Source organism: Engystomops pustulosus, chromosome 1 (genome assembly GCF_040894005.1).
Source record: "Engystomops pustulosus chromosome 1, aEngPut4.maternal, whole genome shotgun sequence".
NCBI classification, from domain to species: Eukaryota; Metazoa; Chordata; class Amphibia; order Anura; family Leptodactylidae; genus Engystomops; species Engystomops pustulosus.
In genome coordinates this window covers 70,930,064-70,957,943 of record NC_092411.1, presented here as the reverse complement: position 1 = coordinate 70,957,943, position 27,880 = coordinate 70,930,064, and the positions used below count along the sequence as shown (strand labels likewise).

Here is a 27,880-nt window from a genome sequence, read left to right as displayed (position 1 = left end):
GCTCCCCGATGACGTCACAGGGAGAGACTATCCTCAGAAAGATGTCGGCGCCATCTTTTTGAAGCCGTCGGCAGCTTCGCCGGTGGCAATCAGCGGGGAAACACCCGCAATATGCAGCAAAGACTTACCGGCTATGGAGTGGACTCAGCCCGTGAGCCCTCTCCATGCACCCACACCCGGCATGTGATGTAATACTACGTCACATGTCGGTAAGGGTTTAAAAGGATATTCCAGGAATCAGCATAATTAATGTATAAATGGGTACTCAAAATATAAGCCAATGTGTAATTAGTTGTTGCTCCCCTTAGCAGAAAATGCTGTGGACATACACTGTGATGGAGAATTTAAATGCTACTGGTCCGTTAATCAGTCCCTTTATTGCCCTTGCGCAGTCCGTGGCGTAGCAGACACAGGACAGAAGATGGCCACTGGTCACATGTCCACATCACATGTACTGCACCTACCTGGGAAGGTCATGTGAACACTACTACTTTTGGCTGTAGTTGGTTGGTTGCAGTGCATCCTGTATGGTGATGTGCAGTGATGGCAGTTACACATCATTATTATGGTATCAGGGCAGCACTGTCTGTTACATCATCACTGGGAGCTGAGCATAAGAGGTAGGAGGAGTTACTGAGAACTAAAGGATCATGGAACTTGTAGTTTCCAGTGGCGGCCTAACTCCGCCTATTTTAGAGAGGCCATACATTTTGTAAATAATAAAATCAAACTATTTAAGCTCCGTTTTGTGACTAATGAATGACATTGAGTATTGTTGTATTCATTTATTTATATCATCATGGGTTTTTGTGTCAGACGTTCATATTCCCAGAATACCCCTTTAAGGAAAGAGTAGATTCTGTGACTCCTCCCGGCTTTGGCATACTGCTGCAGAATTCACTCCACACTCCTCCCCTAAAAATACCACAGTTACATACAATATAGCATTTTCAGGATAACAACTATGTCACACAAAATGTACCTTACATCTTTTCCGTATTACTAAAAGAATTAGTGATGAGCAGACCTGTTAAAATCCAGACACTGTGCTGTGCAAAGTTGCCAGTAGCATTTAAATTACCCACGGCTGTATGTGTGCGGGCGCTAACCTGCTGATGATGTAATTGAGCAGCGACAAATCTCCCGAAAATGGTGTTGCCCTGTGCCACCGACAGGCTCATTTAAACACTGCCAGTAATTTAAATAATTTGCCCACAGCATTGAAAGAGTTAATTCCCATGATCGGTGGAGGGGAATTAAGTTAAATCAAGCCCTGAGCTTCTAATGAAATTTGGTATCTGAATCCAGAAACTCTGAGGTTCGGGTCCGCTCAATACTAAATGTAATATACACCACTTATTCTAAAAACTGTGCCCTCTACATCTAATAGGTACTTCCTGATGGGACCTTCTTTTATATTTAGAAGTATCCCCATAGAGCAGCACCCCCCCCCCCCAAACAGTGGCCCGTGGACAAAATGTATGGTTGAATGAAATCCATACTTACCATTTAGACCTCCATTTGGACCCTGGGCTTCTGCAGTGAATGATGGCAGCAGCATTATGGTGTAATCACATATTTATGCTGCCAGTGTCAGTAAAAGAGCGCAGACATATGTGTCTCTGCTGCACTTCTATATTTGCCAGTGTGGATCATTCTAGTCCTTTAGTGGTAGGAAAAAAATGTACTCATATGTGGGAAATTAAAACCACCAAGCTGCCTAAATGGAGGTGAGATACCTTGTGAATAGTAAATCTGCCTCAAGATACACAGGCATTTTTATCCATATCAAAAATGTGGATTTTTAGTTGTGGGTTGAGTGATAAGTGACTAGCCAGTCAGCTGTGAGGACAGCATCTAGAAATGCCTTTTATTTCCAGTCCTCAGTCCACTCTGGGCTGGTTATACTTTCTCCTATGATTTATAATGCTACAATCTATTTGTGTTTTGCTAGCCTGAAACTTTACCTGAGCCTGGATACTACCTGATGCAGAACCCTGAACCCCTGAACTTGAACCTGAATCTAGTCTAAACCCTGGACCATGTTCCTGAGCCTGTTCCCTGATTCGCTTGTGTCTGTATAGTCATCTGTCCGTTTGTCTCTCCGATCATCTTACTTCAGTTCTTTGCACATACTTAGAAAAGAGATTGTCAACCAATAGTCCCTAATAACTAGGGTTTGTAAGACCATTAGGTAGGGAATTAGGGTTGTGGGACTGCACCCTTTTCTGTCCTTTGTCACATACTGCCTTCTATATGACCCTTGTTTCTTGTAACATATAACATGTATATCAACAAATGATAATGAAAAAGTTACAAAATGAATCTGCATTACACATTAACACACAGCATTTGTATTTTGATTATCTGGCAAAATTGATTCATTAGCTCTTAAAGAAATACTGCCACATTGAACTGTGTGAACTATTAGCAGCATGCTATATAGCAGAAGGGGTTGAGCAGCTCAGGTAGGGTTAATATGACAGGTTTCCTTCAAAGACTGGATAACATATATTTTGCCACCAAGCTCCTTTTACCTTTTGCCTGTGAATTGACAAATTTAGTTTTTCTGTATATTTGGTGTGTTTTCAGCTTCAGTCTGTTCCATCATTAAAGTTTACTGTAACTGTTCGTTTTAATGATGTATTCTAAAAAGTATGTCTTTCAGAGAAGAAAAACAAGTAAATCAGGAAATATAAAATCCATCAACGGTATGGGTCACACATCCCTGGCTATTTTCTGCAGCACATCCAGCTGTGGGTTGTAAGTAACCACAATAGGCACCCTGCCGTTCCCACACTGCTGTTCGGATTACAAGAGTTTGTGTCTTGGTATGTTTGAGGCTTAGTATATTTGATCATAAGTTATTTATGGACAGTATTCAGTAACAAAATAAATTGTTTACTGTCCGAAATACAGGCCTTATGTAGATGTATGAACAACGCAGTCATTGATGAAAAGATAATCTACTGATGCTCTGGCTACTATAAAAAGCCTTTCATCACTGTTGTTTCATCTATTATTTCCCTCACCGCTTCTATTACCAGAAAGTACTTTTATATACCAAGACATTTACACATACTTTGAATGGTTATCTCCTGTGTCTTATGATTACCACAAATATTTGTCAACCTTTTTGCTGTGATGACCTCAAAAAGACTCCTACATCAAATCAAATGTTTATTACCACAATTACGTAGTAAAAACTGCAACAAAATGGCCGCTTTGAAACTTTACTGGACCATATTATGTTTTTCCTTTGGCTTGTATCCTATTTAGTTACACCTGACTTAACTGCGAAGTTTAGAATGCAAACTGATTTATTTTTACTGACAATGAAACCTTCTATAAAGACAATAATGATTGTGTCACAAACCTGTCCGGCAAACAGTGCAAGCACAACCAGACTTGGCACAAGTAGTCAGACTGGGTAAGTGGTGGTGAACTCACCCTGTCACATCCCTGCAGGCTAGGGTCTTCCCTAAAGCAGATAAAACTGCCATGATAAGACCCACTATCAGGAACCTGGTAATAAACCGTGAGAGACTCTGCAAGGTTAGAGGGGAACTTATTTCCTTAACAGCTGTTGGATGGCGGAGCAGACAGGTAGCAAGAAGTCAGAGACAGGCAAGTGTACACACAAGAACACAGAAATGCGTCAAGCAAAACCAAATTCTAGTGAGAGTCAGGGTAATACAGGGAGAGACAAGACACAGAGCAATAAACAGATTAGCAAAGATATAGCAATAGCAAAAGCAGCAATAAAGAGTAGGACCCTGAGTTACTGTCCCATAGAGAGATTAACTATAAAAAAAAACTGGAGATATCCCTATGCACACTGCACATATCTTATTTTAAGGTAAAAAACAAAAAGGCAACAAATGCAATATTTAAAATAAAGAAAATGTAAATTTAAATCAACAAACTTACCAGTATTTCAATGGGAACTATGGGAATACTTCCAAATGCGATGAAACTGTAGAAAAAAACATATTTGCGCCAATTTCTTTTTTACAGTTTTTAGGGATTTCACTGTGTGCTCCAATAGACACCTCTAGTTTATTCCTTGGGTTGGTAAGATCACGGGGATACCAAATTGCTATAGGTTTTATTATGTTTTAATAGATTTTAAATAATTTAAAACCTTTTATAAAAAAAAAATTTCATTTTGCCCTATTCTTACACAAATAAAATTTTCATACGGACCTACGTAAAGTGTCATTGTTTGCGGGACGTGATGATGTTTTCATTGATACAATTTTGGCAACTATACGACTTTTGATCACTTATTATTAAATTTTGTATGTTACAAAATGGCAAAAAAGGGTTTGGGACATTTGAGCGATATTTTCCATTACGTGGTGATGATTATGATGTTACATGGAGCAATGAACCGATCCAAGATAGCGGTGCCCATAAGCCTCCACCACTTACCTGCTACCGACGCCCAGCTGCTTTGACAGTTGTAGCAGTGTTGAAGTGTCCCCGTCACAGTTAGGCTACAGCTACGTCTGTCCACTATGGACAGAGTTGAGGTATAGATTATGTAACAGGATGAGGTGCAGAGATGTGGACACTTCACAGGTGTGACTTGTCCGCAGTAGCAGCTAAGGTTGAGGTACAGGAAAGGCAGGCAATCTCATTGTCGGGGACAGGCAGGGGTCAGGATCGGCAGCACAGGATCGGAGTCGGAGCAACAGGTCAAGGCAGGTGGCAAAGGAGCAGAGTAGGAAATTGAACCAGGGTCACAACGAGAATTCACAGAAACAGTGCAAGGTATAAACACAGCTTTCTCTAGGGTTTTAGGCACAAAGATCCAGCAGGGTGTGATGGGAGAGGAAGGTTTAAATAGCCTTATGGGAAAATGGCCAGTGACAATTAATGGTACACTGGCCCATTAAATTTCCTGAGGGTGATGCGCGTGCGCCCTAGTACATAGGAAGGCGCACATGAAGTAAGGCCGGGACTTGGGAGCGGGGACAGGTATGTGGCACCTGCGGGGAGCAAAGAGCACAGGTGACCACCCGTGACACTCACATTGTACTTGATGTTGTAACAATGTTTGCTTATTACTAACAAAATTGTTTGCATTTTGACTACTTTTAGAACTGACATCCAACTGAAGAAAATTAAGAGCACAAATAATTTTTTACAAATACAAGTACATTACTGGCAACGCTGACTGGACTGACTAAGTTGATTGGCAGGCATAACTGTAATTTTCAAGCTGTATGTTAGGCTAAGTATGTAGTCCTTTGGACCATGGTCTTGTAAATTCTATCTTGTATAAGCAAGTTCCACTGTAACCCTTTATGTTTTAAATGGTACTTTGACATCATAAATAAAGAAAATGTTTTTTCAGTTCAGCTCACCTCCATAATGAAAAGCTGTATACGAGGATTCACAGACATCTGGGTGGGGAACCAGCAAACAATCCAAGCAAAAAAGTAAGTGAGTCCAGCTTCCAATCATATCAGAAGATAATAGTTAAAAATGCACTTTATTACGAAAAACAAAAATTAAAAAAACATAAATAGACGTCCATTAAAGCTGACGCGTTTCGAACCGGCAGGTTCTTAGTTGTAGCCTGAAAAGCATGACACTGAACAGAGTATTTAAGCAATAATGAAATGATCGCGTGACATGTGGGCATACCTCCGGAGGTGAAAAAGAAACTAAATATACCAATATAAAAAACATAATTTGTTAATAAAGAAACATTAGATCTGTCTTATAGTTGAGACAACATGGAAATCTTGTATGGAGTGTTAATTTCCAGTAAGCTTCTCAGGACGTAATAATAACCTAGTCCAATCACCTCCCTGTAAGAGGTGGGATATCCGTTCAATGGGTGTGACCCTCAGATGGGAAACTTAACAGTTGTGAACATTGCGGAAATGTTAAGATAGACCAGATATGCCTGAAGGTAAAATAGACCCATGTTTAGTTGCAGCTGTAATGTGTTCAGAATTATTTTTTTCAAGCTGTGAATAGTGCAGCCAATGTATTGGATATTACACATTTGTCAAGCAGCCAAGTAAACCACATGATCACTTAAACAGTTCAGGTGAGTATTTATACTAAAAGATTTCATGGTAACGGAAGACATTTTGAGTATATATTTACATAACTCTTGGATTTTAATCTCTTTGTAATATGACTAACAGTATGATTGTACAGGTTATCATTAGAGCAGATACACTTTGCTCATATAAATTTCCCTTTGGGTAAATTATGCAATACATGTGGAGAGCGACATGATGTTGCAAAAAGAAGGGTGTTTCCTGATGTGGGCTTTCTGAATAGGTTAGTTTGTATGGACCCTGTATCTTTATTAATTCCACATCCAAAAAAGGAATGGATTTGTTAGAGTAGGAAAAAAGTGAATTATAGATTAAAAATATTGTGATTTAGAAATTCTACAAACTTGGATAGACTGACTGTATAACTGTCCAGATGACTAGAGAGTCGCCTATGTAACGACCATACCATTTTATGTAGGCAAAAATGATCTTTGCTGTAAATATACAGTTCCTCGAACCAGGACATGTAAAGGTTGGGCGAAGTGGGGGGGGGGGGGGTGTAATTTTGACCCCATAGGACAATCTTGATATATAAAAAAAATACAAATTGTCAAACATAAAAAAAAATATTTGTAAGTAAGAACAACAATACATCTCCAATATATTTTATGAGTTCAAAGGACTTCATTAATAGCTTGTTCCAATCTGACTATACTCATCTTTTAATTGTTCTATATTGAACATTGGTAAAAAGAAACTGTTGGCAAGTTGGAATTCTTAATAATAAAATCATATTTTATTATAAATAATAAAGTAAAAGATTAATGGTTGTTCATTTTAAGTAGTAGTTTAGTATCATATTGTTGTTAATATTAGAAATTTAGGGTCATTTTACTTGCTGATAAGCACAAATAGCTTTCATATTTTATTGCACCCATCCAAAGGTGGCTCCTTTATTAAAAACTCCTGTACTGCCCATACTATTTCCATACACTTAAGTGAAGGAAATTTGGCGTCACAGTACCATGCCAATAACCAGGGCTGGGGCAAGGCATTTTGGTGCCCTAGGCAGACAAGCAAAATTGCCCCCCCCCCCCTCCGCCTGCAAAAATACGGCTGAATCAGGGCCATTGCTGTGGTTAAAATGAAATGCCCCCACCTTAAAAATCATAAGAGATCAACTGCTATCGGATTATCTACAATAAGGCCTTAAAACAGTAAATATAGCACAAATAGAAAAATATGTCAATAAGTGTATATATACCACAAATAATTAAAGTAATTAAAATACTGAACACATAGATACCAATGATTATACCACACATATAAATATTTAACAGCAATGAATAAACGCACTACACTATATATATACTAAAATGAATATGCTACATGCTTAAATATATATCAGGAGTAAATAACCACACATAAATATATACTAGCATTATATGTACTGTACACCTGAGCTGCATTTGGCAGCCACATACATAAATTTGCTACCCTGGTGGTTTTGGCCATTGGACAGTATATAAGTAGCCCAGACCATGCCTCCAATATATAGGTAGCCCCAACAGCACATACCCTAGTATATAGGTAGTCAAGGTAAGTACATGCCCCAATATATAGGTAGCAATGCAAGGCATTCCCCCTGTATATAGGTAACCCATCACCTTTTAATATATAAGTAGCCCAGACCATGCCCCCAGTATATAGGTAGCCCATACCAGCAAATGCCTCCAATATATATATAGGGTAGCCCACCACATTCCCCCATTTATGTAAGCCAGCACATGTCTATACTATAAAGGCAGCCCAGGCCAGCACATGCCATAGTATAAAGGTAGTCAAGGTCAGGTCATGCCCCAGTATTTAGGTGGCCAGGCCAGCAAAGGCCGCCAGTATAAAAGTAGCCTAGGCAAGCAAATGTCCCCAGTATATAGGTATCCCATACAGCAAGGCCCCCAGTATATAGGTAGCCAGGCCAACATAGGCCCCCAGTATAAAGGTAGCTTAGGTGAGAACATTCCCCTAGTATATAGGGAGTATATAGGTAACCCATCACATGTTTTAATATATATTGTATATACTTGAGTATAAGCTGACCCGAGTATAAGCCGAGACCCCTAATTTCAACACAAAAAACTGGGAAAACCTGTTGACTCGGGTATAAGCCGAGGGTGGGAAATGCATTGGTCACAGCCTCCCAGTATATCGTCTGCCAGCCCCCTGTACTATATAGTCTGCCAGCCCCTGTAGCATATATCCTGCCCAGCCCCTATAGTATACAGCCTGCCCAGCCCCTGTAGTAGGAAAAAAAAATAACACTTTACTCCTTCGGTCCTCTTCAGATTCTTCCGCTCATCTTCGCCTCCTCTTCGGGTCTCCAAGCTCGGCCGGCACACAGAATGACGTCAGCTGATTGCCGACGTCATTGTTTGTGAGCCTCTGGCATCGCGAGGGGACCCGAAAAGGAGCAGAACTTCCCGAAGAGGAGCAGAAGAACCCGAAGAGGATCCGAAGGACCCAACAGAAGAGGACCTACGGGTGACGTCAGAAAGGTGAGTTTTGACTTTATTTTTTTAGTTGACTTGAGTATAAGCCGAGTTAGGGTTTTTGAGCACAAATTTTGTGCTGAAAATCTAGGCTTATACTCTAGTATATATGGTAAAATGACCCCAGTTTATAGGTAGCTCAGCACACGCTTTAGTATATAAGTAGTCTCCTTCATGCTTGTGCATTCTTCTCTGGCAGGAGGCTAGTCAACTGCGCAGACATGGTCAACGCACTACCGCTGATTACTATTGAGGGCCCAGGACGGCGCCCCCCTGGGGTAGAAAGCAAGGGTGGGACTCTAGGCAAACCTGACCTACTCTTTCTCCCCTGTAATTGAGTAAAAATGCAATTAGTAATAGTTGGAAATGCAATGTATCTTCTTTATCAGTATAACTTAGTATTAATATATAATGATTATACCGGTTAACTTTAAAAGAAGTGAAGGAGCTTTGCATATCTTATGGAGGAAAAAAGAGAGAGTGAACATTAAAATGAGAGGACTTACTGTTACATCTACTATACATCTATACATGTTACTCATCCCAGTGAGCCATGTTCATTGCTGCTCTATATTGCCCTTCATACTTACTTACTTTTAAACCTTATATTAGCATATGCTAATTAATCTTCATGAATAATGATAGTGGAAAGTAGCTTCATCTAGGCATGCAATCATTGTCCTCAATCACATAAGCTTCAGTTGTGAGGGCATCAGGCTGCTCATACACAGTGAGGGACATGTAAATCAATATGTTAATTCTATAAGTTCCAATATGTCTGCAACTATAGGCGACAGAGGTCCCTGACATAGACATCAAATATGGCACTGTAAGGGGCATCTATATTGCTTTCTTACTAAGTTGTTTGCATCCATTTATAGGCATTTTCCCTGTTACATCATCATTACTCTCTTTTTCCATCTGTATGCAATATTGACCTACTTTTCCATCCATATTTACCAACAGTGCCTTGTGTTTCATCAGCCTTCACAACCTTCCTCCTATCTCTCCAGACCTCACCTTGCAGATCTTTTCCCTAATGCTTAGACACACACAAAACAATGCAATCTTTCAGTGCTCAATGCTGATGTATAAGTGACACATAGCAGATCATTTATTACTGGAATCCTTGACATTTCTGAGCTTATTGTCTTACACATAAGACCTATGATGTATCAAGACTCATGAGATAAGCAAGAATATGGATTTCTGCAGATTCTATAAGTTAGAATGCATTATAGTTAAGAGACCCTGAACACCAATCCAAAAGACCATGACTGCTAGGAGAATATACCGTTATTTGCTAATATATTCAAGCTCCTATGCAAGACACTATGGATGTGATACAGGAAATTTCATCCATAAAACAAAATATATAGAGCTATAAAAATACATTAAAAAGTTATACATATATAAAATGACATTAGTCTTTAGTTGAAAATTCAAGAACTCAAATGTTTTTTTTTAAATACTGATTTTTTTTTTGTAATTATATATTATCGGAAAGTGCAGATAGAATCCAGCTCTGAATCTATCAATATCTCACTCCAGAATGCTACATAATTTATATTGTAAATAGTCTATTATAAATAACTAAAACATAATATTGATGATGGCAGGAAGATATCTGGGTTAGCTACACTTGCCTTTGACTTCACAGACATCAGAGGGTGAGGATTGTATTATTGCCCTTTGCTTTCCAGGTATTGTTTTCCATGATTAAAAATACTACCCTCCTTTGATGTGTTCAAGGGGGGAGGGTGTCTAATAATTGTTGATGCAAATAAATGTCAAAAAGGATATATTATGAAGCTTATCACACATCTTATATATAGAGCTAGGTGTATGTATATGTATGTATGTCCCCTAAAGGAATCTGCACTGTCACATTTACAATCACCAAATTTTTCACAGCCACACCCTACGCTTTCCAAAATACACTTATTAACCACCATATACAGAAGCCATTGTCTGCTGTGGCAGTTAGAAGCTGAGCCGTGATTTTTGCCACAAGTTACTAATGAGCTCTGAGACAAATACAGAGACAGTCAGACACAGTCATAGACAGACAGTCGGAGACAGAGACAGACAGAGAAAACCAGAGACACTCAGAGAGACACAGACAGAGATAGTCAGAGACAGTCAGAGACAGATAGAGAAAGTCAGAGAAAGATAGAGAAAGTCAGAGACAGACAGAGACAGTCAGAGACAGATAGAGATAGTCAGAGAAAGCCGGAATCAGAAACAGTCAGCCACAGACAGTGATAGTTAGAAATAGTCAGGGACAGAGACCATTAGAGACAGACATAGATAGTCAGGATAAGACAGACAGTCAGAGAAAGTCAGAGACAGTGAGGGACAGTTGGGGACAGAGACAGACAGACACAGTCAAAGACACTCAGAAACAGTAAAAGGTCAGAGACAGTCTTAGACATAGATAGTAAGAGGCAGAAACAGTCAGAGAAAACCAGAGTCAGAGAAAGTCAGAGAAAGAAAGAGAGACAGTTGGGGATAGAGACAGACAGTCACTGTCAGACACAGTTTTAGACAGAGATAGAGACAGAAGGAGGCAGCCAGAGACAGACGGAGACAGAAACGGTCAGAGACAGTCAGAGAAAACTGTAGCCAGAGACAGTCAGCAACAGACAGAGATAGTCAGAGACAGACAGAGATAATCAAAGACAGAGACAGTCAGAGACAATCAGATGCAGAGACAGTTACAGACAGAGACAGTCAGAGAAAACTGGAATCAGAAACAGTCAGCCACAAACAGACAGTCAGAGACCTTCAGAGACCGAAATAGAGACAGTCTGGGACAGAGAAAAACAGACACAGTCAGAGACTCAGAAACAGAAACGCAGAAACGGTCAGAGACAGTCTTAGATGTTAATAGTCAGAGGACAATCAGAGAAAACCAGAGACAGAGATAGTCAGAGACAGTTAGGGATAGTCAGGGACAGTCAGAGACAGTTAGGGATAGTCAGGGACAGACAGAGACTGTCAGAGACAGAAAGAGAGACAGTTTAGGGACAGAGACAGACAGACACAGTCAAAGACACTCAGAAACAGAAAAGGTCAGAGACAGTCTTAGACATAGATAGTAAGAGGCAGAAACAGTCAGAGAAAACCAGAGTCAGAGAAAGTCAGAGAAAGAAAGAGAGACAGTTGGGGATAGAGACAGACAGTCACTGTCAGACAAAGTTTTAGACAGAGATAGAGACATTAGGAGGCAGCCAGAGACAGACGGAGACAGAAACGGTCAGAGACAGTCAGAGAAAACTGTAGCCAGAGACAGTCAGCAACAGACAGAGATAATCAAAGACAGAGACAGTCAGAGACAATCAGATGCAGAGACAGTTACAGACAGAGACAGTCAGAGAAAACTGGAATCAGAAACAGTCAGCCACAAACAGACAGTCAGAGACCTTCAGAGACCGAAATAGAGACAGTCTGGGACAGAGAAAAACAGACACATTCAGAGACTCAGAAACAGAAACGCAGAAACGGTCAGAGACAGTCTTAGACGTTAATAGTCAGAGGACAATCAGAGAAAACCAGAGACAGAGATAGTCAGAGACAGTTAGGGATAGTCAGGGACAGACAGAGACTGTCAGAGACAGAAAGAGAGACAGTTTAGGGACAGAGACAGACAGACACAGTCAAAGACAGAAATGTTCAGAGATGGTCAGAGACAGACAAAGGTATTCAGAAAGAGACAGTGACAGTCAGAGAAAACCAGAGTCAGAGAAAGTTAGAGACTGTCAGAGACAGAAAGAGAGACAGTTTGGGAACAGCGACAGATAGACACAATCAGAGACAGAAACGGTCAGAGACAGTCTTAGACAGGGACAGTCAGAGACAGAGATGGTCAGAGACGGTCAGAAACAGAGATGGTTGAAGAAAAAGACGGTTAGAGACAGTCAGAGACAGAGGTAGTGGGAGAAATAAAGAGTCAGAGAGAGAGACAGTCAGTCAAAGACACAGAGACAGTCAGAGACCCATTCTATTTTGTTATAGCTAAAAGTAGCTATTTACTATCCCAGCCAACGCCAGGAGCTACAGCTAGTAAATACTAAGGGTACATTTTTTTTAGACCTTGCTTGTAGTTTTACATACATATAGGGGATGATTTATCATATTCCAGGGCATTCTCTGAATTCTCTGGTTTTACTATTTTAGATAATTAAAAAAGCAGGTCCTTGGATGTTCTAACAATTAGGATGAAACAACCTAACAAGTTCCAATTGAATTGCATTTAAAAATGCAATTCAACCAGAAAGGGAAGGGGCTTGGCCGATTCTATATGAGTTTCAACTGAAACGCATGCAGTTGGTAACAAGCAACACATGTTATGCATGTAAACAATGCAAAACATGTGATATTGCATGTCGTTCTAGTTGAATAGTGTTTGTAAACAACAAAAAAACAAAAGATAGAAAACACAAATATTAATGGCAGCAATGTGTAACAAATCAAACGCCCTTGACCTTGATTAATTTATCAACAGAAAGTGTGACCACTTCTATAAAAGTAGGTCTAGTGTATGTTAGCACAATGCCAAGGACTATGAAAATGATCATCACTAGTGAAAAATGTTCAAGACTGTTTACAATCTTTCTAAGAGCGATGTCAGGCAATGACATGATCAGCAAACTGGCAAAAGCAAATACACAGCTACATCTCATACTCTACAGGCCTCAGTTGACATGTTAAATGTCAAGGAGTGCACACACAAGGCTTCTGTGGAAGGGATGCCAGGAGACTCTCCTTTTAAAAAGAACATGACAGCACGACTGTTTGAAAATATACATCTCAAACCACATCACTTGGGAATAATATCTTTTGGATAAACAAATCCAAAGTAGAGATGTCTGGTGAAAACCTAACAGAGCATTGTAGCACAATCACCTCATACCAACTGCGGGAAAAGGGAACTCCCGCTAATAAATAATTACTGATAATTACTTAATGCTGAACCCTAAAAGCCATAACTTATTTTTGTTGGTGTCCATTTGGAGCACATACAACTTATGCCCCCAGAGGGGGCACACACCTGTATTTCAGTATGCATGGTTTACAATCCTTGATATTGGTGGAGTTGTGCATAAACTATGTTCTAAAAAGATAAATGAACTAAAGCAATGTTGTAAAAATTCCACCAGATTTTTTTTTAAATATATGTAACTGATGATCTGTAAAGCACTTAATGTGCTTATGTATGTGCTATATGATAAAATATGTGATCATTTTTAAAAGCTCTTTTAGTTTCTAAACACATCGCAAACGGAACATGTGAGTGCAGCCTTAAAGAGGAGCTGCCCCCCGACTAAACCATCTAGGAGCTGCTTACTAAAGTAAGCAGCTCCCTAGCCCTTCCGCAGTAATAGCAGTGTTGAATCAATAGCTTTATTGGAACATACCGATCAAGCAGGCAAACACTGAACTACATAGCCCTCAGAACGCTGGACCAAGCTTACAGCGGTTCAGCGTATTCATGTGGGGGTGGTCCGCTACATAGACCTCAGAACGCTGGACCAAGCTTTCCTCGGTTCGGCATATTCATGAGGGGGTGGTCTGCTACATAGCCCTCAGAACGCTGGACCAAGCTTTCATTGGTATGGCATATTCATGAGGGGGTGGTCCGCTACATAGCCCTCAGAATGCTGGACCAAGCATTCAGCAGTTCTGCATATTTATGAGGGGGTGGCCCGAGGAGGCAGTGACTGCCACAGGAAGCCTGGCAGTCACCCCCTGATGCTGTAAGCTTGGTCCGTCGTTCAGAGGATATGGCAGTGCAGTGTTCGCTAGCTTTGTATATTCCGAAAGTTAGCAGTTGAACACTGCTACCGGTATTACTGGCTAGGGAGCTACTTACTTTAGTAAGGAAGGATTCACTGATGGAAGACTTCTTGTACTTACATCAGATTCACTAATGGTAGACTACTTGTACTTACATGGAGTACGGGCAAGATGATGCGGGCCTCCAAAAGTGGGGGTGTGCATTATTAAAAAGACACCAGTTCCGATGGAAGCTCAGATGACGTATTCCTGAACCCCCAGGCTACTTAGCACATTTGTAAAAGCTCCTTTTCACTAAATTCAGACCGTTCAAGCATATAACAAAAACAAAACCACACAGAAAATTTACGCAAATTTAAGTACAAGTAGTTTACCTTCAGTGAATTTGATGTTAGATTTCCTTTAAATATACAATATCTTTGATTATGTTCCATGAAAGGCATAAGTAACAATATTACATCCTTAATACTTTTAAAGCTATTTTTTTCAGTTTAGAGACTCCAGAAATCTGAATGAAAAGTTGTTTTGAAAAGCTAGACATGAAAGCTGCCTACCATAAAGAATGTGTCATGGTGAATGAGTCTCCTGCTGTGCTTTGTCTACCAGTGAAAATCCGACAAAGGTAAATGATCAGTAATAATATTGACACTGCTTTGTGGTCATGAGCAGCCGGTGTGACATGATTTTAAGGCCGGACTTTAGGGAAGTCACATGGGGAAGTACAGAAGTATAATTTGGCTTGTCACCAAAATCCCTCCCCCTCACTTCCATTGGAACCTAGCTTGCTCGGAACTTCTGTTAACCCTTAGTGGGCACATTTCATAAAAATTTTATGTGTCCTTTATTTCTTTTGTTTTAAGAGGATTAACTGCTTCTTTGAATATGTATACAAAGATGACAATGAGTGCCAAAAACTTAGATACAGAAATTTTTTTTGGACAATTTGTATTATGTGTACAATTCCTGTACTTTATTTTTCTGTTGAAAAAGTTTTAAATAATAATAAAAATATATTGAAACAGAGACACTAGAAAGGTGCCTCATGCACCAGGCAAAACCTGTATAGCTTTTTGGATTCTTTTTGGTTCTGTAAACCATGTGCTGTCATATCTGTGGTGCACCGTATAGTCTCCTAGAAGCGAAACAGTGTAATGTACTCGTTATGGAACAGGCCACATTATTTCCTCAAACCATTCTGTAGCTTGCCACATTATTATTATAATCATAGTAAATAAAATAATAATAAAAAAATCTTTAATTATACCATGCCATAATATTTCACAGTGCTTTGCAAATCATGGGGTACATATCCAAAATAAAAAGAGAAAAAGAGAAAGAGAAACATATTCAAAAGAAATAATCGGAATAGGCGGACCCTGCTTGCAAGAGCTTACAATCTATGGGGAAGATTTCGTATAAGGGTTTGTACGCCAGTTTTTAACAATAATTTCAATGCCTTGTAAACCGCCAGCCTTTGTGATTACTATGCCTTTACACCAGCTCTATGCCAGGAGGGGGGGGGGGGGTTGTTTGGTGGCGAGGGCCGGCATGGGTTCAAGATACCTAGCATAGAAATGTACACCAGCACAGCCCCAGCTGGCCGATACGGGGTATCAAGGGATGCCAGAAATATGGAACCTTCCTCATGAAATGATAAATGTCTCCCTATGAGCATGCGTTCGGTCCCAGGACCTCCCCCTGTGCGCTAGCGTTGCGTTATGAACGGACGCCTAGCGGTACGTGTGACCGCGGCCTAAGGGTGATGCCACATATGGCGTTTTTGGTCCGTTTTTAAGCATGTGTTTCAGTCCGTTTAAAAACACACATTTTTAAAATACATCTGTTTTTTACTGTTTACCATGCGTTTGGCTGCTTTGAACCTGTTAGATAAACAGGTTCTAAGCAGCCAAACTGTCAAAAAGGGATGCGTTTTTAAACAGACTGAAAACGCATGCTTAAAAACGGGCCAAAAACGCCATATGTGGCATCAACCTTAGGCCACTACTTAAAAAATGTATTTTGTTACACAGGATGGATTATTCAGTTACACAAAGAAAAAATCCTAATAATATAATACAATGCACTAAATAAAATGACTTGCTAAATAGGCCTCCGATACATTAATGAATTCCAGTGTCAGCAGAATGTCAAGTGCATTAGTGCCATGGTTGAAAGGTCATGGTGATAATATGACACCACCTTCCCATCTTCTTGGGATCTCAGCAAGTGTAAAGGGAGAATCAGATAAATTCATTATCAACCTGTATTTCTGCCTGAGAAAATATTTTTTTGCAGCTTTCAATATTCCCTGTTGCAGTTTTAGATTGTAAGCTCTGTGGGGGCAGTAGTTATATACAAATAGCCACTGCATTGCAGATCTATCCTACAGCCAGTCATATTAGGAATAATGTATTCCTGCCCTATGGACTGGCACAATGACATAAACTTTCAGATATTAGAGGACCACTATAAACATATGTCAGGCTACCGTATAATAGATGTAGCGCTAAAAATATAATATGTGAAAAATGGTATTATTTATCACACATTGTATAAATAGTGCCAACATATACCACCGAGCTGTACAAACCATCTGTGACTGCTTTCCAGATTCATCTCCCTTCTCAGGCACAGAAGGGTTAAAGAAGAGAAAGTTCTCCTCCTAAGTGAAGTCCACACATGGCACACATGTATTTTTAGAAACATATATGTAATTAGATGTATAAACAACACGCCAAAGGGGATGATGAAATGAAGAGAAGACAGTGAGGAGAAGAAAAGGAGGCTGCCCCTTTAAGAGAAGCCCAGGGAGAAATGTGAAAGCTATTTGTTTGGTGTAAGCCTTAGCTTGGATCTGTGCCATCAATCTCTTGCAGAATCACAGACACAGAAGGAGCCAAGCAAAGCATGATCACAAACTTGCTGCTCTACAGAGCAAAGGGAAGCAGCTCCAGCCAGACATCTTATCCCAGCGCCGGGGATCTGTGGATTTAACCTTGTTCTAGGAGCCGCCACCATCTCGTGTAGGAGCCCGTCCATGTAGTGGCCGCTGCGGCTGACACTGTGATCTGCCCGGCTGCAGGGCGTGAGGACGAGTCTGGGGGGGAAAGAGCCATTATGGATCCTGAGGTAAGGAGGAATAAGACGACGTTTCCAGGAGAGGGCTCAGGGTTATTATTGAGCCCTGTGTATACAGTGCGGCATCAGTGTGTGGGGGGCTGCGTTAACCCTTCCTTGTGCATTGTGTACTAGTTCATGGAAGGTCGGTGACAGGCGGTATATTCCGGTATTTCTTCCCGGATCTTGCTGCTCCCCTCCCTGTGCCGGGAAAGTGTTGTCTGCCGCAGCGCACCCTGCATCTGCTCCCGGGGTGAGGAAGGGCTCACAGTCTCCGGAGGGGAGGACATGACAGTGTGGCTGTGTACACGGCGGCCCTGGCAGCCCGCACGCACTGGAGTTTGGGTGAAGTGTGTTGCATTGAGGCCTAGTACTCGCAGTCCTCCACTGCCACAGGGCAAGTTCATGAGGCGAGGCTGCTGCTTACCTCAGCCATATGCACTCATGGAGGGAAGGACTCCACCACAGTGACCCAGTTTTATGTAGGAATCTGCAGGGATTCTGTATTATTATAAGATGGAGCAGAAGATGAATACAGACCAGTGACATATAGTGGAGAATATGGAGCCCTGACAGAAACTTTATATGGCCAATGTTTATTTCTGTGCTGGAGCTGAATGAAAGGATAAAGCGCTATTCCTTCCGTCATAATGGCAAATACCTTGTCCCATTTCACGACGTAACCGAGCATAGGTTGTGTTATAGGGCGACCTCCAGTCTGTACATCATGCGTCTCAGCAGCTATACCGCCAAACGTGCTGCTGTTTTGGTCTTTCAAATGTCGGATCCGGTAGACAAGTGTTCATGGGGAATGACTATAAATTTGGTGTATAATATTTTTGGAAATGAGGAATATTTACGCATTTGGAACAGTTTCTTCTTTTTTTTTTTTTTTTCTTCATGACCGATTTGCATGTGACATCTGATCTCCACAGTTCTGGATAAAAATTGAAACATTGTGTTAAACTAAAAGTAGCATAATTCATATAGAAAACGGCATCCCTTAGATGTGAGTAACCCGTCTGGAAATAATATGGTTATAACCAGCGAGAGGCCCGAGCCAACAGTTGTGGCTAAACTGTGCTTTATATATCACTCCATTACCCCAGGTACCAAATCCAATATGTCATCACCATGATGGGGCTGTTTCAGGTACACAGGCCAGGAAACAGGTAACACCTTGTTTCTGACACTTTAGTGGAAACGTACCAGACCTTATTGTTGAAGATTAACCTTTGGTATTTATCATATGGTGGATCAAGCGGTGACCTATAGAAGAGCAGAGAATTGGGTGGCAACGTGAACTGCAAATAAACAATCTATAAATTGTGGCTTGTCTATGTATTCGGTCCCCCTGAGTCAATACTCTGTAGGAGTACGTCTCTACCAGCTTTGCACATTTTGTCTATTCTGTGCAAGATAGTGAATACAGCTCAGGCAGATTGGATGGTGAATGTTTGTGAAGAGAAGTCAGGTCAAGTGCACACATTGCGTTTGCGCTGCTGTTATGAAAAGCTGTGTGAACGAGGCCTAGTCTTTTGTAGCTTCTAACAGATTTACTCCAGGATCGCTCATATTTCGCTACATACATGTTCCCATGAACTCTTACCAGCTTCCCAAAACCTGCTGAAGCAAAGCATCTCTGATTCAACCACCATACTTTCCTCCACACATTTAGGCCATAAAGTAAATATTTCGTTTTGCCAAACCAGAGCACCTTCTCCCATATGCTGGCAGTGTCCCCTACATAGTTTTTTTGCAAACTGCAAATGTGACTTCTTGTGGCTTCCTGCTACTTCATAAAGGCCATATGGTGGAGTACATGACTAGGAGTTGTCACGTGCATGTCATGTCTCTGCAGCTCCTCCAGATTCTGGGTCCCTTTTCTGCTGCTTCTTGTTTAGGCTGTGGCTAAGGTTGTCGGCATATCTTGGTAGGTTATACTTTATCATATGGATTGGAAATTTTTTTTTTTTATCTCTGTGTTCAGAATTTGGGATATATATATTTTTTTTAACACGAACCCTGCAATACAGTTTGATGCAACTTTATCCATGTGCTGTCTGGTATGCTTTATTTCCTTGGTTTTGATGACACTATTTGTTCACTAATGGTTTCTATCATATCTCTGAGGCCCTCTGGTTGTTGAGCATTCAGCCAGCACATGCTGCAAGTTTGTTGCAAGTTGGACACATCAAACTCGCCCTTGGGCAAGACCTCTCATAATGAGAAATTGGTATATAGCAGTGATTGCTAACCTACGGCACTTGTGCCAGAGGTGGTACTCAGAGCCCTTTCTGTGGGCACTCAGGCCATCACCAGAGATGACTCCAGGTATCTTCTTGCAATCCCAGACATCCCAGGACTTGCTGTGCTCAGAGCTACATTAAAGTGACAGCTCAACCTGGGACTATTTTCTGCTTTATTGGTGTCCTCAGGTGCTGTATCAATGAAAACTGTGACAGAGAATGGAGTATAAATCACAAATTACATTTCTGTGTTGGCACTTTGCGATAAATAAGCGGGTCTTTGTTGTAGTTTCGGCAGTCGGCCTCTAAAAGGTTTGCCATCACTGGTATATAGAGTACACCTGAATGTATTTTATTTTGAGTACAAGCTCGGGTTCACATGTGGCATTTACATTGCGTTTTGAAACAATACAACAGCTGAGGATATTTGAATGTTACTAGGTATGAACAATAGTAAAATACAAACAACCCTTAACCCTCTTCCCTAGAACTGATATAAAAATTAATAAACAATAAAAATCATAAGCATGTTAGGTATAGCTATGTCCCAATGTATCAATACATAAAAATAGTGAAGAATGCCCTGAAGGAAATAACAAGTAATCAAAAGGTTGTACAGTCTTACAAATGTTATCAATGTAAAAAAAAAAAAGTATATATTAATTTAACGCAAAACACCGGCGGCTCGTTCCCGATCGCAGGCGTTTCCATAGAAACGCCGATGCGATTGGGCCGCGGCCCGTCCCGGTGGGTCCGGCTTTGCGTTTTCAAAAACAGACAAAGCGGTGCGCGTGGCACCAGCCTAAGCCGACCCGTGTATAAGCCAAGGTGCCTAGTTTTAACACAAAAAACTGGAAAAAAACGATTGACTCGAGTATAAGCCGAGGGTAGGAAATGCATTGGTCCTAGCCTGCCCCCGGTATGCAGCCGGCCAGCCCCTGTCCCTCAGTATGCAGCCCCTGCCCAGCCTATAAGAAAAAAAAAAACATGCTTGAGCTGTGACGTCAGCCTGGGCAATAGCAGCCTATGGAGATAGGGAGCCGGAAACTTTTATTTTATTTTTTTTATATATATAGACTCGAGTTAGGGTTTTTCTGCACATCTTTTGTGCTGAAAAGCTCGGCTTATACTCAAATATATACGGTAAAATGAAGACATTTTACAAAAAGTTTCAATTCAATGCCCTGTAATTGCACCACACGAAAGAATAAATGGTTTGGAGAACACAGTGAAAACTGTAAAAACTGTGAAATAGCGCAAAAGCGTTTTTCTTAAAATTCACTGCAGTTGAATTTTTTTTTCCCTACTTCCCAGTACACAGTATGGAAAATGAAGTACCATTAATAGCAAGAACTATACTAGAGCTCTGTATAAAAAAAAAGTCATGGATTTCTAAAGGGGAGCAAAAATGGAAACGTTGATTCTTAGCCTTGCATGCTATAAGAATTTGGAAGAGTTTGCGGAGAGGAGATGATTACACTTGACAAATAAAGTAAATCTAAATTAAAAATGGCACATGTGCAGTAACCCTTTTCTCAGGCTGTGCAAGGGTAGCGTTACTACACATGCGCAGGACTTGCAGACAGCTCTCTATCTGCAGCGCTAGTGGGAGGAACCTTCTGCAACATGAAGATTGAGAAGCATAAGAAAAGAGGTGCCCAGACCCCCTAACGTTACAAGTATGTCACTTAGGACCGTCTACCATCAGTAAATCTCATGGTAGATGTCCTTTAAAGGTGCTACTGTCAAAACTCTCCTTCATATTAATTTGTTTTAAATCACATTTATGTCTAGTGTTGTCTGTTTAATATATTGTGTAGGATTCAAGAGAATAATAAAAGGCATTCAGATGCCAGTGATCCCTGTCACATGACATGTCACTGACCGCATTCCATGCATTGATTTATTTTCCTAGGACACCATGGTAGATCCTGATGGATCGTGTTATAAATCTGTCTGGTTCTCGAAGCTTCAGTGCTATCCTTCATATGTATATTGTAGACAATTTTGGCTTCTGTTGCGTCATATACGTTGCAGTGGGGTGTCATATACATAGAATATACAGCTTAGGATGTCTTGGAATAGTAGATGGATTGTGAAGGTCAGTGAGCTGTCAAGTATTTTACCATTTCCATTCCATGGATTTCAATGAAGGTGGAATGTACAACGTCTTGTTGTCTTGTACACTGCAGAAGGTATATAACAGTACAGCTACACTTTCATGTGATATTTGCATGTCTTTGTATTGCAATCTTCTTTGGCTGAGGAAATGTATGTGCACTGTCTTCTGTCATTTCAGTCCTATATAAATTCATAATACAGAATTGTTTTCATTGCTTAGCAGCCAACTTCCTCATCCTCTTTACTGCAACTGGTTGTTTGTTAGGAAAAGGTTTTCATGATATTCTATGGGATATTCCAGATGGATATTCCCCATGATCACACTAGGCAACCATTAGATGTTGCTTCATTTAGAGATTATGATGTAACTCCCACAGATTTTTATCTGAAATACTACTTCCGAGTTAATAAGCAAGAGATTTGGCATGCCGAAATGTCAGCAGTTTGCAGAAGTGTCCTTACTGGATTGCTGACAGCTACACCCTGGGCTTCTTTTATTGATCCATAAACATTCAGTTTTACAATAGTTTGTATCATTAATAAATTTTATGCCTCTGTTTGAGTAAAGCAAAGATGCAAAAGGAAAAAAAAATATTATTGGCCAATATTTTGTATGACCCTCGAGTATTGTAGATTGTAATTGTCATTAATATAAAATATAATCATTTCCCTTGAAAGCGCTTCTTAAGACTTGCCCTTCAGTGAGAAATGTTACCTTTTACTGTATGTTTTGACTTGTTATTATTAGCTGAGACCTGCACAAATGTGAGAATGAAAACACTTTGGTATTGAAGAAGGCCCTCTCCTTTTGATCAACTGCTGAGATTAGAGAAGGCTATACTGTTAAAATAAGTTTATAGGGCTTTTCTGTTTTGTAGAAAATCCCATTACAGGTATTAATTTCCAGGAAATGTATTTAAAAATATATACTTAGGCCACTGGAGGGTGTCCCTTGTTCCTTATTGACCCAGACCTCACGTGTACAATGATTGTCACAGATGGCCCATCACCGGTCGCAAAGCTTGGGATTGGACTGGATGTGTTTTGAAATATGAGATTCTCATCTTTACATTGACACCAAACACCTAGCTGCTAGAGGCATCTGTGATGTTCTCCTTCTAGCCTCCAGAAATATCTTATTTAAGACAATCTTCCAACATATGGTTTTAATGGTAGCAACAAGTTGTCAATTTATTCATACATTTGTCAAAGGCATATCTAAATAATGTGTAATGAAAAATACTTGTTGGGTATTATCAAAAGACATTCCCTATGAATCCAGTTACTATAATGGTAAGAAAAAAATAATTTTCGGCTTACCCATTTATTGGAACTGTTTATATGAACATGGAGTGCAGGCAATTGCTCCAGAATTTTAACATTCATAGGAATACGTAAGTAATTACCAAAACATTCAAATTAAAGAACATAAAATTTCAAGTCATTGTGTAGTCCTATGTGAATCAATCTTAACATGTGTAAAATAGCAGTATTTGACTTTTTTATAAATTCTATATATTCTAAAGCACAGAGTGAAATAGTTCAGATGTAGCAGAGCTTAACTTTGTCATTGTGTTATATGCATCTCATATAATAATCACTTATGTCTCATCTGTCTTTTTCTCTGTGTCAGATACTAGTAGAATGTTCAGAAGATAAATTACCATGATAATCTAAGCACAGTATCAGCACACTGCATCTCACAGCGCTAGACAGATCATGAAGTGTCTGTTTATAGAGTCCCCGTCTCTGGAATTTTACACTGACCATCACAGTAGCTTAAACAGCAATTAAACTGAGTAAAATTGTAAAATAAGGGGTTAAAAATTATTTTTATTGTGTAAACATCACCAGAGGGATTGAAATTTGAAAACTTTATTTCTCCTGGGCAGGGTTTCTCTAAGCAGACATTTCATTATTGCTCTGTGCTATGAGATGCTGTGTGCTGACAATGTGCTTTGATTATCAGGGTACAGGGTTCAGCCACACTTTTCATTTAGCATCTGACACATAGAAAAAGAGATCTGAGACTGATCAGTGATGAGATGATGAGATCCATGAGATGGATATAAAACGCAACAACACTCTAAGCTTTTCTAACTGACCTATAACATACAAAGAGTCAGCTCTGCTATTTGCATCCCTCCCAATAAAGGCCTTATCTTGTCTGTAGCTTGAAGAATAAGCCTCTGAACACTGCTTGCTGGCAGGAAGTGCCTGTGTCTGAGCTGGTCTTGTAATGCAGGTGCGGAGGAGCAGGAGGCAGAGGAGCTTTTCACTAGTCAGAAGAGTTCTGGTCGGATTTAGGGGCAATCAAAATTGCATACACCAGAACTCGTAGAGACAAGTTGAAATTATATCTGTGAAATGCTGTATTATTTTTAATAACTTTGAATTACAGTTATTTTGTTATCCTGAGTATATTTAAGAATCTTGTCTTCTTGGGAATACCCCTTTAACTGATGTGGATCACGGAAGGCAAAAGAAGTCTATGTACGTCATTTGTCTTTATTTTTTTTTTTTTAATTTTTGTTGGAAAAAAACTGAACTAAACCATGCATAAGGAAAACTTAGAAAATGGAAAGAAGTGACTTGAGACATTTGTGCGACATTTTGAGACATTTGTAACAAATGGCACAAAAAGAGATTTGGGGGAAAAAAAACCTTTAACACAAGGAAAAAAATAAATGACCCCCTATGGGTTTGCAGAAAAACTGATGACTGGTCCGTTTTTTTTCACTGAGGAGACTGGGGAACAAGGTGTTATGTTTTTTTTCCCCTTGTGGACGTGGAGATAAAATGCAGCTGGCACACAGCACACAAAATGATGTTCCAAAATCACTGAAACCCCCTGGCAGCAGGTTATCAAGATGAAGGCCAAAGAGAAGTTGTTAATTCCAAGTCTGTGATTTCTAGAATATTGCATCTTTACAACATCACAAACTAAGTTTCCCAAGAAGGTTGGGCGCCGTAAAAAGACAAATGCAAGATAAGACAGGACAATGCATAGAATATCCATGGGGCTCGCCTGTTCAGCACTCATCATGCAGTGTCTGGACTTTTGAGAGTATTTGGACTGAAAACCCACCCTGCAGTGACCAAACATACTGTTAGCAGAAAGACTCTCAAAGGCTAGACTTTGCTGAGGAGCATGTTGTATGGACAGAGGAGAAGTGGTCCACAGTTCATTTAGTTGTATTTTAGTGATTAAAGCAATTTTAATTTAATAATATTGGCCACAAACTGGAGAAATACTTAAAGGACACCTGTCATCAGGTCTGTGTCACTAGTCCTGTCACCTCTACCTGTTGGAGCAGCTCACAAGGATCCCATCCCAGCCTTTATCTAGTTATTTCATACATTATTCATTGTAAAATCATGTATTCTTTATCATGTAAATGAGGCTGGTCACATGGTCAGAGGCAGTGATGTCACCCCTGTTACCCCTCCCCTCTCCTCCCCCTGCTCATGTCTGTGTGTAATGTATAGTAAAGCATGGCTAGTGTGTGTGCTGCATCTGCTGACATGCTGCATCCTCCTAATATACAGGTGAGAGACACAGACATCAGCTACACATGAATCTGACATGTTCTGCTGTAACATGGCTGCCTGGAGCTGCTGTATCTCTCCTATACACACACATGCACACACAGGCTGCAGGGGGCGTGGCCACCAGCACCAGGAAGCACATCATTATACAGCCTCACATCATTATACAGGCTGTCAGTCATGCACTGGGGGTGTGGCTGTGCCTCCCACTCATGAATAGAGTGGACAGCTTGAATATGCTAATGCTTCATTGGACATTTCACAGGTCATTTGCATGCAGCTTTAGGACCTCATTGCTTAGGTTTACAGGCATGTAGAGGGACAATGAAGGGATAGAGGCAATGCTCTCTAATGGCAGTTTATGAAAATATATTTAGTTTAGGGGGGTTATTTTGCATGACGGGTTCTCTTTAACCCAAAGTGTGTAATGAAGTCTGTAAAAGGTGATGGAGGAATTGTAATGGTTTGGGAAATGTTTTCTGCAGAAGGAGTAGGACCTCACATAACTACATGGCAGAGTGAATGCAAGTGTGTATCAGAACCTTCTTCATCGACACGTGGTTCCTTCCTTGTGTTCTTCAGCCAGCAATTTTTATGTGGGACACTGCCCCCCGTCACACAGCAAAACTGGTAAAGCAATGGTGACAGCGTTGGCTGATAAACTCAAAAGTCACAGAACTGTGGGAGAGATTGGAAGGACAGTGGACAAAAATCACAGCAGAGCAGCGTGAGAGACTAGTGATGTCTTATGGCTTCAGATGGGCTGAAGTCATTCAAAGCAAAGGCCTGTGCACTTCCTACTGATTAATGACTGTTGTCACCTTCAGAAAATGTAATTATAAGCTTTCTCTGTGTTACAGACATTACTGTTTCCCAATTATTATCAAATTTTTTATATACATTAGTAATTTTGTAAAACACTGTTTTAGTGGAATGGTGAACCCCTTACAAACATATATTGAATGTTGATCAATGGAGACAAAATTATTTCTGGGAAAATAAAAAAAATCAAGTGATCATATATTGTTCTCTAATTTTGATCTCTGTTGTACATGTTTGAAGAGGTGTTGGATCTTCTATCGATTTTCTTTAACCAGTTCACGACTGCTTGCCGTGTGTTCACGTAGCGCGTCGGGTACCAATGCATGGAGAGGGCTCACGGAAAATGGTGCACAAAGTCGAAAATGGCGCTTTTTACCATTTTGAGAAATATAAAAAAATCTCTAAAAAGTAATCAAAAGGTCATACAGTCCTAAAAATGATTTCATTGTAAACATAATGAAAAGTCGCTAAAAATGACACCACCCACAGCTCTGTACAACAAAGTTTGAAAACGTTATTAGTGCCAGAAGAAAACGTAAAATTTGTACAGGGTTTTTTTTTTTTTACATCTCCGTAATCGTACCGACCCAAAGAATAAAGTAGACCTGTCATTTGGGGAGCACAGTGAAAGCCGTAAAATCAAAGCCCACAAGAAAACGGTGTAAATGTGTTTGTTCACCATTTTCACTGCATTTGTAAATTTTTTTTTTTCCCCCGCTTCCCAGTGCATAGGATTGAATATTAACCCCTTAATGACCGCCGTATCGGCTTTATACGGCGGTCATTAAGGGTACTTCTTCTGATGCGAAGCCTTTCTACGGCGGCGTGTCAGAAGAAGATTTCGGAACACCGGGTCTCGCTGGTGTCGTGCCGGTGTCGCGGCGTGCAAGTGTGTCCCTCGTGGATCGGACCCCACCGTTGTGCTTACCGGGGGATCCGATCCCTCCTGCCGCTGCCCCGGGTCCCGACGAGTGACCCGAGGCTGTCGGCTCCTCTCTGTGCCGGGTTCCGCCTCCTGGCATGACCCGGCTGTAAGCAACTGAGCATGCACGGCATGCTCAGTTACTTACACTATATACTGCAATACAAGTGTATTGCAGTGTAAAGGCTTCAATAAGCGATCGGATGATCGCTTATTCAAGCCAAGAAGAAGAAAATGTAAAAAAGTTTAAAAAAAAATTGAATCTATTTATAATATAATTAAATAAATAAAATAAAAAAACATAATCTCCCCAGTAACACACAAAATGCAAATAAAGTAAATAAAACACAAAAACACGTACATATTTGGTATCAGCGCGTCCGTATTAATCTGTACAATAAATCTAAATCAATATTGAACCCGCTTGGTGAACTACGTAAAAAAAAAAAAACTCCAAAAACTTCCCATAATATACAATTTTTCATCAAACACCATCACAAAAAATGTTCTAAAAAGTGATCAAAAAAAGTTACGTTCCCTAATATGATACGACTGAAAAGAACAACTGTTTTTTTCGCAAAAAAATAAGCCCTCAACCAGATCTGACAACAGAAAAATACAGAAGTTATGGCCATGAAAAGTTGTCAATAGTAAAAACAATGCGATTTTCTCCAATATTGGTTTTGCTCAGGAAAAATAAGCAAAAATAAGAAACTATATAAATGAGGT

General features: G+C 40.2%; 1 protein-coding gene across 24 annotated transcripts in view; it reads left to right on the top strand.

The window, feature by feature from the left end:
* The first annotated feature begins 17,200 nt into the window (after positions 1-17,200).
* NCOR2 (nuclear receptor corepressor 2) overlaps positions 17,201-27,880 on the top strand; it is a 248,449-nt gene continuing 237,769 nt past the window's right edge. For 13 of the 24 annotated variants that reach the window (XM_072144341.1, XM_072144344.1, XM_072144334.1 and 10 more), the window contains exon 1: positions 17,202-17,500. The gene's annotated coding sequence lies outside the window, so the exon portion shown is untranslated. Of the gene's footprint in view, positions 17,501-27,880 lie in introns of all 24 variants that reach the window. The other 11 variants (XM_072144332.1, XM_072144335.1, XM_072144346.1 and 8 more) reach the window with 2 other exon arrangements.